Source organism: Parasteatoda tepidariorum, chromosome 7, assembly GCF_043381705.1.
Source record: "Parasteatoda tepidariorum isolate YZ-2023 chromosome 7, CAS_Ptep_4.0, whole genome shotgun sequence".
Taxonomy (NCBI): Eukaryota; Metazoa; Arthropoda; class Arachnida; order Araneae; family Theridiidae; genus Parasteatoda; species Parasteatoda tepidariorum.
In genome coordinates this window covers 40577384-40591339 of record NC_092210.1, presented here as the reverse complement: position 1 = coordinate 40591339, position 13956 = coordinate 40577384, and the positions used below count along the sequence as shown (strand labels likewise).

At 27.9% G+C, this 13956-nt stretch overlaps 1 protein-coding gene across 1 annotated transcript in view; it reads right to left on the bottom strand.

Annotated features, from left to right (window-relative positions):
- LOC107440219 (protein artichoke) overlaps positions 1–5439 on the bottom strand; it is a 254746-nt gene extending 249307 nt beyond the window's left edge. The window contains exon 1 of the mRNA XM_021148154.3: positions 5043–5439. The gene's annotated coding sequence lies outside the window, so the exon portion shown is untranslated. The remainder of the gene's footprint in view (positions 1–5042) is intronic.
- Positions 5440–13956: the final 8517 nt, after the last annotated feature.

Below are 13956 nucleotides of genomic sequence, written 5' to 3'. Positions count from 1 at the left end.
GTTCCCAAAATGTTATTTTAAAATTTTGAAGTCAAAAGGTTAATTTAAAACATAATGTTCCACTCGTGGAACATTGGCATTGCAAAAGTTCTAATATTAGATTTCAAGAGATTCATTGAGTTACACTGTGTGTAATTCATTCAGTTGGTATTAATGCACTTAGTCTAGATAAATAGCGATGTTTATGTTAATTTTATTTTGACATAAATTTGCAGGTGACTGTCAGTGACAGTCACCTGACATAATAGAATCATAGTGACAGAATACTTAGATAGCAATGCAAGATATCCACGAGTTTATGCAAAGTATTTTTCTCTTCTGTTGAAATTCTAAAAATGGAAGAAAAAAATTCTTTCAGATAATAGGCTGACTTTGAGGATTTGTTATACATTTTTGCTCTGTTTGACATCGGTAAAGTTAAAATTTAACCTCAAAGGAATTATTCAATGTGTTCCTATTAATGGATTATACAGTTTTGATTACAGATTTATTAATATTTAGGCTAAGTGCATTTTGTTTTACTGCAGTTATTTACTGTTATTATAACTATTATATGCAATTAAAAGCATAGTACGTGTAAATAAGAGAAATGCGCATGTTCGAGATGAAGTTCGGTCCGAATCTTAATTATAAAAGAGTCTTAGCACGGAAACAGATTCATATTGTACTAAAGAGTAAAAATCTTAATTATAGCTTGCAGTGCAATATAATTCAGACCGTATACTAACTTAAAACGCATATTAAAAATTAACATACCAGCCTGAATAACTTTTGATCTAATGATTGGATCGTCACGTTCTAGAACTCAGTTTTAATGGTTCAAGGAGGTGATCTTAAATATGCTAGTTAATTAGTGCAAACGATATTTTATGTTACGAAATCAGACACAAAAACGTACTTTCTCTGAAGAAACATATCTTTTTTTTGTTGATAAATTCAGATTTCTGGCACCCAAAATTCTGGGGGCAGCCACAATATAGGAAATATTGTCCCAATACCTTGGTCAGGAAAGCGGTTCGAAGTCTGGACCTCTTAATGCTAACTTTATTTTTTACGTATTTAGCTATATCCTGAGAACGTCTTTAATCGAGTTGAAAACCCTTTGCACCAAATAGTGTAATTTGTTTATCTAAAGATAATTTCATGCAAAAAATAGCTTTTAGTAAATATTTATTATTTTATTTAATAATATTCCAAAAAGTTTAATTTTAAGTTTCACGATTTTTTTACATCACTTTAAAAAATGTAATTTTACAATGCAAAATACAAGATTTGAGCGCAATCGGTCGAGCAGTTCCTGCGAAATCAAATTTTAAGTATACGTTTTTTTTTCTTCTAAATTCGATTTCTCAGGAACTATCCGATCGATTGCTCTCAAATTTTGTATTCTCTCATGTAAAATTACATTCCTTAAAATGATGAATAAAATTGCATACCTGACAATTGAAATTTTTTGGACTAATATTAAATAAAATTTTTAAAGGAATTAAATACAGTCACTAATTTATTTTTGCATGGAATTATCTTTGGATAAATGAATTTTATAATTGCGTGTTAAAATTTTTCAATTTGCTTAAAAAGTTCTCGAAATATGGCGAAATACGCAAAAAGTGAAATTAATATTAAGGGGTTCAAATTTTGAATCGCTTTCCTGACCAAACTATGGGTACCTGTTCCAGATTGCGGTTACCCAACCTCAAGATCACTCCAGCCCAGATTATTCCGATTGCGGTTGAGTTAGAAAGCCAAATCGGTCGAAAATAAAGTATGATTATTCACAGAAAGTGCGTTTTGTGTCTGGTTTCGTAACCTAAAATATCGTCTCCATTAATTAATTAGTATATTCAAGGCCACCCCCTTAAACCATTAGAATTGAGTCCTAGAACGTGAAATTCCGATCATTAGATCAAAAGTTCTTCAGGGTTGATCGTTAAATTTTTTGAGCACTGAACATGCATTTTTTTATAGGAGCCATTGAAGATAAAAGCTAATCACAGTATATAATTAATTTAATGATGCCGTATATAAAAATCATAATGATAATATATTTAACTTTCTTAATGATACTTTATATAAAGACATATGTGAGATATGTGTATTTGGTGATAGGTCCAATCCTTAATTTATAGTTCAAACTTTAATCATGAGTAATTATAAAAGATCATCAATTTGTAGTAGAGCATGAGTTTTTCCGTTTATTAAAGTAAGACGCTTAAACCAGAGAATGGTTTCTATAGCTTTTAACATAAATTGAAAAAGAAGATGAACTGTAGTATAACATCCTTATTCTTCCTTGTTAAAAGCATCATTCAAATAATTTATAAAAAAAAACTTGTAATTTCAGTTATTATTTATAACAAAAAATGCAAATATTTGTTATCGAACACACGAAGTTCATTTATATCTATAATTTCTGGTTTTTATCTATATTATGTTTTTAAAACAATAAAAGCGTTCATGAGTATTCTTCTATCCACCCTTTAACGCAAATTTTCAGTAAACATATTTTTCAAATCTTTAGTAAACATAATTTGCCCGGTGGCTGAGTGGTAGCGCTTCGCGCTCCCGTGCCACAGGTTCTGGGTTCGATCCTCGGACCGGGCAAGGTTGACTCAGCCTTTCATTCCTTCAGTGGGTCGATAAATGAGTACCAAACACCTTTGGGAACTAAAAACTGAGGCTCTGACGTTCGGCTGACCACCTAACAGGAACCTACTCTGCTCCTGCACCCCAGAACCCAAGTTCAAGATTTGCACAGTAGGCCTTGACCCTCTATGGGCTGTCGTGCCACTGAGTTTAGTTTTATTTTTCATACTTTTTCCAGTATTCCGTATTAATTTAGGTCAAAATAAATGAAACATATTATATTTAGAATTTAATAATTTATGGTAGTGAAATACACCATGAAAAAGTGTCTTTTTCTGAGGTAAAGGTAAAACCTTCAAATTACGACTCACTTCCAAACAATAATTTCTCAAAGTTGCACTTATTCACAGTTATTTAGATCTAACAGAAACAGTTATTCATCATTAAACTTTCTTTAATTCACAAAATTTAATCATTGATTAATATTTGAAAGAAAAATATAAAAAAATCTAACTATTTATTTTATTTTTATATTTTTGCAGAAATATAATTCCGATAATCAAACAGATTCGTTCAGTAATTATTATACTGTGTTTTATAACTGAAAATACTAAAATCTATATTTGCTTGCAACTAGATCGTCAGAAAAAAATATATGAAAGGGCTGTCAACGTTCCACCGGTGGCAAAGGGTTAATGATCTTTCAGTTCAAATATAAATCAGACAGTGATCATTGTGATATTAAAAAATTCTGTATTCTGTTATCAAGCACCAAAGTATCAAATCTTTCCCCATTTAAAATTGTCCTCTTTAGATGCGATCATCACCTTACATACTCGGGCATTTTATTTATAGTTTGTCCGAATACACCGATTCAATATTATTCCAATTGTACTGGATTAACTTCAATATCAAATAATGCTGTTTTGAATATTTAAAGCTTTTTAAACCGAGATAAATCTTTGGTCTTTTTTTTCGTTTTAAAACAATATATTTCTAAAATAAATAATACAACGTACTTGCACGAACAATTCACATATGTATAACTCAATGCTTGTACTTCGTACAGAGAATAAAAAACACTTACTTTTCTTTAAATAGTAAATTGGATGTAAAAAACAGTTATAATAATGAGTATTAAATTAGTAAAATAAATCAATGAGTATCAAATTAGTAAAATAATTGACACAATTTAAAATTTCTTCTAAATAACGCGTGAAGTAATCCATGTGTTTAAGAGAAACATTCAAACTAAACTTTTATTTTTTTAATTCTTTTCGATTGCTTAGCTGACTATGAGTAGAAACAGAGAACAATAGATTAAACTTAAAGCTTTCACCATCGTTTGATGAAGAAATGGGTGAAAGCAGTGTTAAAATCAACAGATACGCAAATATTAATCTAAGACTTCTTTTCTTACTTTAAAACTTCTAACTTCCATTAATCAGCATGTTTTTATATGCTGTATATGATATTGATAATGACAATACTAATTTTTCCAATTCCAAAAATTCCTCCAACTGGTTTAATACATAAATGTTTCTGAAATCAAGGGATTTGTTGATGTTATTATGAATAAAGAAAAATTGTTATTGTTCTTTTTTAAAATAATGAGAAAACTATATTAGTATTTGAATAAAAATGTGAAATGAGATTAAATTTTGCTCTTTCCTCTCTTTGAACTTCAAATAATATTGTTTTGAAACTTCAAAAACCTTTAAAGCAAGTTATAGTATTTTTTTTAAATATATCTCTAAAACTTAGCAAAACGATTCCATAGATGTTTTGATATGTATGTCTTAGTATTTAAGGTATTTTATTTTTTTTAAAGAATTACGAACTATTAATGAAGCTGCAATAATAAAATATTATTAATTATAAATTATATTTTCGAATTGCATTTTTTAAAATTCACTAAAGACAAATGATACTTCAAATAATTTTAATTAAAAAAAATCAAAAGTAGTTAATATTAATTAAATAAAAAATAAATTAATATATTGTAATTCATAAATATAATAATATAAAAATTAGCTTTATAAAAGAAGCTTAATTTAATAGAATATGAAAACTTATTTAAAGTGGTTTGGAGAAGGTTTATAAGCAAATTTATTATACTTATTTAATAGTATAACAGCACGAACAATTTCAGATGAATTTAAGCATTTTTTAAAAGAGAAATTAGGTCAAAACAAATTATAAATAAAACTTTGAAATTCATAAAGTATTTTTAATAAACGAAATAATTTATCAGTTTTTATTTTGAGCATACAAAATTCCCTTCTATAATTTTAGTATTTTTTTTCTCATCAAAATTCTTGTTCTTGTTTTGATGATATAAATAATAATAACATCTTTCGATAATTCTTACATAATTATAGAAAAATTATGCTCAAACGAATTATTAAAAAGTTATGGAATATAAAAAATCTCACAACTAATATAAAGTAACTTACCCTGAATTCCAATAGTTTTAAACTACATTTTCAGCCACACAATACAATCCATTGAAATTCACAATCCAAAAAGTTTCTTCACTTCAAATCACTTTGACAGTTCAATAATATATCCTCCTCAAAAACTACTACAGAAAGAGAAAAAGTGAAAGTCTAATAATTCTTTTTATGCTCAAAATTTTAATCCGTTCACGGAAAAGAGAAACTTCATAAAATAATTCCCGAAATGGAGAAATTGGGAAGCAATCAACAAATCAATTGAAAACTTTTTTCCGGACATGAGATAATTTCCGTCATCAAATAAATTCTTTCCGGAAACTTAGTGAACAGGCACGAGATCCTTTCTGGTAAAGTCCCGCTCTTCATCCCATTCGGAAGAGAAACTATGATGTGAGAGGGTGAGCATCCCCCGCATCCCATCCTCATAGGTTGCTCGGGCGATATTTTGTCCACTCTCAGTCGCCAAGAAGGACGCCAAAAGTTAGAGCCATTAAATAGCAATAAAGTTACGCTACATAACTCGTAATGAGATCGTTCCATGATGAGAATCTGGAGAAACGAGGACTGAAAATGGCGTTAATGCTATAGCCTTTGGATAAACATATAATTCAAGATAGCGAGAGAAATTTGCAAATTAAATAGAAAGTTACTAGGAATGATTATTGATTTTAATCAGGGGTTGCTTTGGTTCAGTTGAGAAATTTAAAGAAAAAATTTCTCTCACTTATTTTATAAATTCTATAATTATTCTGTAATTTTGTGCTCTTTTTTGAATTAAAAGACACAATTAAATGTCAAAGAAGAAGCGTTTGATAATTTTTTAAACTATGAAAACAAGATTCTGAAGCATTTGACATATTTTTAAAAAAAAACAATAATTCTTTTTGACTATGCTAACTACAAAAATATAGAGTAATCAGGAATATATTTCCTTTCCAAACAAATGAGCGTAAGCTCGAATATGTTCATTTGTTTCCCTTTAATTTAAAATAGTTGAATAATTGAAACTGCTTTGAAAAATATTGCTTTAAATAATCATAACAAAAATGATTACTATTCTATTTTAGTATAACATTATTTTAATCATTATAGTAATTTAAATAATTATGTGAATACATATAAAAGGAAAATATAATAAGTTAATATACGCATATAATATACAATAATACATACATATAACATATAAAAATACATATAATATATAATAATGCATCCACCTTGTTTCAATGTCTATTTAATATATCTTTAAAGATGTATTATATGAATCCATAAATTTAATTCGAATGAAAAAAATAATCTTTTTCTATGCAATTGTGTAAAATATTTAGGACTAAAAATTTTATATTATTTATTCTGCTGCAGTGCAGTGTATATATTTTTTAAAATTTGATGAATATTCATTTCATAATACGTATTCTAGTATGAATAACATTTATTTATTTAAAATAATACTGAACATCCAATTGAAATGAAAGTGAATATTCTCTTTTAGTTGAACAGGCTCTCAAATAAATTAAAGACGATATTTTATCGATATGAAATTTGGAAAAGTTGCCAAAAGAGTTATTTTCTTTATTTAAAGAAGGGAGCCACATTTGGCGACTTATCCAAAGGCTTAATTATGATTTCGATTTCAGATGTATTCAATAGTCAAAATAAACATCATAGCATTTTAAAACTTATTAAGTGAACTATTTTTAAAATGTATGGACTTAAAATTTTGCGAGGTTAATTCACACTGAAAAAGAGTGGCTATCAAAGTAATAATAAATATTATTAAGCATGGGGCATTTTCTATTAGATTTTGAACTGTACTATATTATTTATCTCTTATAGAACGATTAAATCAACGCCTATTAAGTCAGTTCTATTTTAATTGAAAATAACGTATACATGTTTCAAGTGCTTTAAAGAAGGTGTTTATTTCAAGACTTGCCAGACATGAATGAAAAGAAACAAACGCGATTTAAAATATGAAATGTAAAGCTGCCATCAAAAAATGAAAAAGATAAGAAACAAAACCTGAAAAAAAAAACGTAATCGTGAGAGAGAGAAAAAACGAAAAACAGAACAATGAAAACCACAGTGGCCGAGATAGGCAAATCAGGATAAAATGCATTTCCTCAAGCCACATTTTATCGTGGTGCGGTAGTGGTGGATAGGTGGTTAACAACTAATGCCGTTAACAAGGGAATCAGCATTCATATGAATAAAACAAGATTCCAGAGCATCAAGGTGAGCTGATGTGACTAGGAAGGAAAAATTTTCGGCATTTTCGATATTGAATTTATGCCTAAGATTTCAACAATGCGCAGGAATTGATGATTTCTCGTATTCTTAATAATGGATTTATATATATCGTTCCTTGAATTTAAATTTTCAAACGCGTCTAGTTTGTCCGATTTAGCCAAGGTGGCACTGACCACTTCAGTTTCTTATAATTATTTATTCAAGAAAGAAAAGTAGTTATTAATTTTAATTGTATTGAGAAATTGTATTGACAATATTGAGAAAGGTTTGTCTTTTTTTTAAAAGTATTTTATTACCATAAACGTTGCAATAAAATAAATAATGCTTTTCACTCAAGAAAAATCAAACAATATTTTATTTAAGCGATAACTCTTTTTACTATTTACTAAAACAAAACAACCTTAATGTAAAAGAAATCAAATATGCATTGCGAGAAATATATAAATCATAGTGTAAGAAAAATAAACATTGAAAGAAGTAAAATGTTTTTCATGAAAATAATACTACTTTCTTGACGTATCCTCGCTTTTAAAGCATGTCGAATCCTCTTGAGAACTTACCGATATCCATTTTCTGCCGGATGTATTATATAAAAATAAAAAAAAAATCTCTTCATGGAAGATATATTTCTAACGTTTGTAGCATTATTTGCAGCTTGAATAAATTTTTATACAAATAGTTTCGCAAGTGACCTTTTCTATAAGATTATAAAAACATATATATAGGGGCTTAACGTAATATTGAAGTCAATATTGAAGGAATCTGTGAGCCAACAAAGCAACATAAATTTCATAAATATTTATAAAATAAAAATTTTCCTACACTGAAATGAAGTTTTAATGGTTTTAAAGTATTCAAGGTGAGTTTTTTAAAATATTTAATTGAACAAGCGAAAAAACGGTTTCTTTATTTTCTGGAGAAAAAAAATATTTTAAATATTTCTGAATAATTTTAAATTTTTTCCAGTTCAAACTTTCTTTTTCTGAAACCTACAGAGAATTACGTGAACGCATTTTGTTTAAATAGGTAGCTACTTTATTGTTTGTAATATTTTTTTGGTTTATTTTATTACTGAAATTTGTTATATTGAATCTAATTACCCAGTTTCCAATTTTTCAATATTTTAATTATTTTTCCAAACAATAATAGTTTAAAAAAAAAGGTATGAAAAACTTACAATTTTTGAATAAAAATTTGATCACGAGATTTAATAGTACTCCTTTTAATAAATCAAATGGAGAACAAAGTATTCCAAAAATCACTTAGTTACTTAATAAATAAGGAAATCTCACACGTAACTGTAAGTTACGAAATGAAAAAAAGAATTTGTTAGCTCTGATAAGTGGAATTGCTGTTTATAAATGTTTGTAATTTTTTATCGATAAATAAAACTGACTAATTTCAATTATAAAATAGTCATAATTCCTTTTTTATTTTTCAATACAATTACGACAAAATGATTATATGTATGTGTATGCATGCACTATTAGAAAATCTGCAATTCTGAACCATTCCAGACCAAATTTAGAACAGATGAAGATCAGGGGGGTGGGAACGGATTATGTCCATTTCTCACAAGAATGACAACGGGATCACCATCTATCGCAATTTGAAAATTATTAAGTTTTGATTAATCGATAACGTGAAAAATTCATTTATTCCGAGAGTTATTAGACAGTGAAAAGGGGTCATACTGTAGAAAAACCCATTCATCCAGCGTGCAAAATTTATGTTTTCTCTGAATCAGCTTTTATGGACGTAAGCCGTTTTCCCCCATTGTCTTTAAATACGCTTGAACAATTGGCTTTAATTACTGTCTAGTTTAAAACTCTATCTGACCACCAATTCTCGCTTTGCATCTCCAAAAAATTGATATTATACATAAATATTTGGTCCATATAGATAGTTATTAACAAGAAGTGATAAAATAGATTTGTGGCTATTTATTAAGCCATAGGAAAATGTGGTAAATTCTTAATATCGCATTTTAAAATATACTATATGTGTACATAATCTTCCTTTTAGTGCGTTGAACTTCTAACACATATTGTGATAAATCTCATAGCACAAAGCAACGCCAGAATATACAATAAATCAATAAAGAAAGTAAAGGTTGTGTGTTAAGACCTATGAATGTGAAGTATTCTGGTACTGCAGGGAGAAAAAAATTCAGTTGAAATCACAATACTTATAAGGAAAAAGCATTTCCGGTCAAGGAATCACAATTCTAAGAATTAAATCAAAACATATGTAAACCGTGTCTATAGTAGCTTAACCGTTCACAGTTGTTATTGTTTAAAGGAAATTCTAATTTTAAAAATTATATTTCTTATTACAATGCATTAAGCAACAAATACAAATCTTAAAATTAAATTCAACCAAATAAATGTTTTTATGCCATGCTCAAAAGTATAATGCTAAAATCATCAAAATGCCCTTCAGAACTATCATTTATGATAATATTTATTTGGAAATTTCAACCAATTGATGTCTATGCCTATTATCTAAATAGAACAATAGTAAATTGTTTTTAATTTATGGTTTATTTAAAATGGAGCTTTATTTAAATGGTTGATAAGAGTTCTATGACAGTTCATTATATATTTTCCTAATATATTCCCTAGTTATAACAATAAAGAAAATGGACATGAATGATGCTTACATGCTTAATTTTAAAGATGCAAATCACTGATATATCAAAGCTATAATGTCTGTTTTACCCTACTTTAAGGGGATTATTGGGATTTAATTATTATTTCAAATACAAATGTGGGTTTCTTTGTATTTACCTGAGGATGACCTGAAGATACGTTATCATAATTTTGATCCTCTGCAGAGGAAATGGATGGAAGCCCGCTTCGGTAGCCCGGCAACCTGCGCGAAGTCGAGTACTTTACATCAGAACAGTTTAACAAGGATAAATACCGTACGCCCTCGGTCTCTTCGCAACCGTATTTTAACGATAGGTTCACTGCCTGACACACACACACGCACGCACGCACATANATTTACAGAGTTGTCAATTTAATACCTTATTTTTTCAAATTTTAATTTATTTTTGCACAGGAGAATATTCTTTTGACTTACTGCATGATTATATATTTGTTATATATATATATATTTGTAACATCTAAAATAATAGCTTATAATAGCTTAATAGAATTAAATGGTGATTCTAAAAAGATGAGCAAAATTTTAGGAAGTGATAGTACACACCCAAGCAAACAATTTTTATCAAAGAATGCATGGTCGAAAACAAAACTCAAAGGTGCTGGTGCATTTGGAAAGTTGTTTGATGCAAACGTGAAGGCTCAATTCCTGTTGCGAGTTACTGCGCTGCGTTACTTGTCGCCAAGCTTTCGGCCGCTGCAGGGAAAGTTCGTGATATGCCCTATCTTTTCTTTGCCGTTGTACTTCATGCATAGCCGCTGCCGGCCACTGTTTTGAACACTTATTGTAATCACATGGCCTTAAATGTGCTTTTATAACTTAACTTCATCGTTCTTTGTGTATTTTTGCCTCATATAAGAAATTAAATTTTGACGCCCTCTAGAGGCTTTACGTTTTGTTTTCGACCATGCATTCTTTGATAAAAATTGTTTGCTTGGGTGTGTACTATCACTTCCTAAAATTTTGCCCATCTTTTTAGAATCACCTTGTATTCATACAGAATTCATTTATTTATTGTTCACACTTAGAGTGACGATTTAATTCGAAACCGTTGTCACCTCTATTTAAAAATGCATTTGTATGAAAGGCGGCAAGCCCAAGGAGGCCCCAGTGAATAAAATAATAAAATTTTTAACTAATTAATTTTTAAACAAAAATAATAAATTTAATATTTCAGATATTTATTTATATACTTATTTATTGTTACACATGCTTGTAGGCCTGTGTGCTTATTACAAAGTGCGATTCATTATAATTCTTTGTCAGATGGAAGTCAGTTAGAAAAGGACAGTATAAAAATGCATTCATCGTGAAGGCAGTGCGTGCAAGTCCAGCCGTATCCCTGCATATATCTTCTCTATGTAGTGCTATTCTGTTCTTCGATCTAAAAAAAAATCCAAACTTTGTAAGGAACACACAAGCCTGCATACATATGTGTATTATTGTCCATGAGTAGTATTTTAAGTATGATCTTGAAAAAAAAATGCTTAACTCGTCAACTAAGCTAAATTTTCTTAAAACAACAGACTGATGACTATGAATGTATGCTTTACAAATTTGAGTACGTCATTTTATAAAATTTTTGAAAATCATTCAAAAGGAATAATTTTTAAGTACTTATTATAAATTTCTTATTTATAGTCTCATGCGTTTAATAAAAATTAGAATAATTAATTGCAAAGAAGTAAAACAAATCTGACGCAAAACCATTGCTTGAAAAAAACACATTTTTTTAAAATATAAACATGGTGAAAAAATTATTTTAGTTCAAATACATACATTTAACAACATTGAACATTGAATACATACATTGAACATTTAAGTTCAAATATTTCGATGCCACATTCAGAGGTAAGATTTTTGTAGCTATGTGAGTTATGCTATTTTTGCAATGTCATTTTTGTTATAAAAACAAATATTAGGTGTGAGATATTCAAGAATCTGCAATTTTCTAATTTAGCCTATAATTTTTTTTTTAAATGAATTTATTTAGATAATTTTTAGTGTACTTTGCAATACTTTTTATTAGCTAATAGTCCAAATTTTAACTTATTTAAGTATAATAATATTGGAAGTATTGAAATAGTTTACTTTGCACATAAACAATAGTTAATGGAGACTAATTATTATTTTTCAAATCTTATATCATCTAATATGATTCTCTAGTTAATTTTTTTTTGTTTAAGAAAGACTATTTCATATTTAACAAGCATTCAATTTAACATTCAATGACAGTTTAATTGAAATCTTCATTTACTTTAAGTAACCATCTTTATAGTAATTCTTTATCATTTTAGTATCAAATAACTTTTTTCTAGACATTTTCTTTGAGAAATTTTAGTTACTGTAAATACTGTTTTTCCGCGTAGTTTTATGATGTGTCTTTTTGTGTATTTGTACTTCCTTCCGAATATGTGGCATAATATCTTTTATGAAAAAAAATCATAGAATTAGAGTATTTGTCCCAACTAAAAATGGTATTTTTTTATAACTTACAAAAAAAAAGAGCAGAAAAAATAATTATAAAGTAAGGGATTTAGAAATGAAATGGGAAAAAAATAAATGTTTCAAGTTAATATAAGCTAGTTTAAACCCAAATCAGCAAGAAAAGAAACCGTTCATCCCCTTCCAAAAAGTTACAAGGATGAAAAGATCCTCTAAAATAATTATTAAGATCCGAATACGTAATTCATAGGTATTATTAATTAAAATGACTAAATTACTACAATGTTATCACGTCTTACCAAAAAGGATTAATCGCGCAATATTTGTAAGTAATACACATCACTGATAATCATAAATGGAGAGCGAAGACGAATTGCTCGCAGTTAAATGTTGAACATATCGCGATAATCTTATTTGGCCGAACGACTAGCAGTCGAGATGATCGATAGATTTCCATAGATAAGATATCAAGCTCCAAGGGAAATCAAACATTAATCTACATCAAATAATCTCTTAACCAACGAATATGTGATTCCTGGTTATGACATAGATTTATGATGAACTACATTTTCTTTGCCTTCGTCCAGAATCTACATCATTGTTCTTCCTATCTGTAATTGTGTAAGGAAAATCATTTCTTTCGATTCTGAAAAAAAAATGATTCGATTATCTTCTAGGGCTTTGCATTTGTTTCAGACATTTTATATATTAATGCTTTATAATATCTTTTTTTTTAGAGTTACTATTATTCAATTTCATAGCACGCAAAGAAAAATGCTCAAACCTCAGAGCTGCTGGATTGTTAAAAGTGTAAGCATTTAAAATAGTTGATTAAAAATGATGGTTAAATAATAACATTAATTCATTTCATTTCTGTCTTAAATCGTATATTTAAGGTATCCGACTCGTTTTAATTCAATTTTTTTTTAAAAAAAGGCTCAATTAAAATTTTTATTTTATGTTTGGTAAGCAGGTTCGTAAAATTATGAATTGAAATTAAAATTTGAAAATTTATAAATTTTTTTCTTCTTCAAATTAAAGGCAGATTTGATCTTAAAACTACAAATTTTTCATGTCACGCTAACAGCTGTAAAAAAATCGCAATGCATAATTTTAAATTTTTTTTACTAGATCAAGAATGTAATTACCTGTGTTTTGGACTTAAATCTTAAATGAAAAATGGAAAAAGAATCAATGAATTAGAACTAAATACATTGTTAATTTCCATTTTTTTTAAAAAAAGAATTCTAAATATTCTCATTTAAGGATTGAAATATTCATAGTTAAAGCTTGAAATATTATAACTTAAAGCTTGAAATATATGACAAATTCAAACATAGACATTTGCTTTTAATTCAAAACGTCGCAAACATTATACAAAATTTCAAAGAATTCTGTTAAATAAATACTTTTCTATTACATTTACAATTACTTTTCTATTACAACGTATTTCATATTACAGTAAACACTTTTTTGTAAACTGTGTTAGAGTGGAATTTTTTTTCATTTCCTTAAATCATATTTCATTGTTTTATTTTATTAAATTATC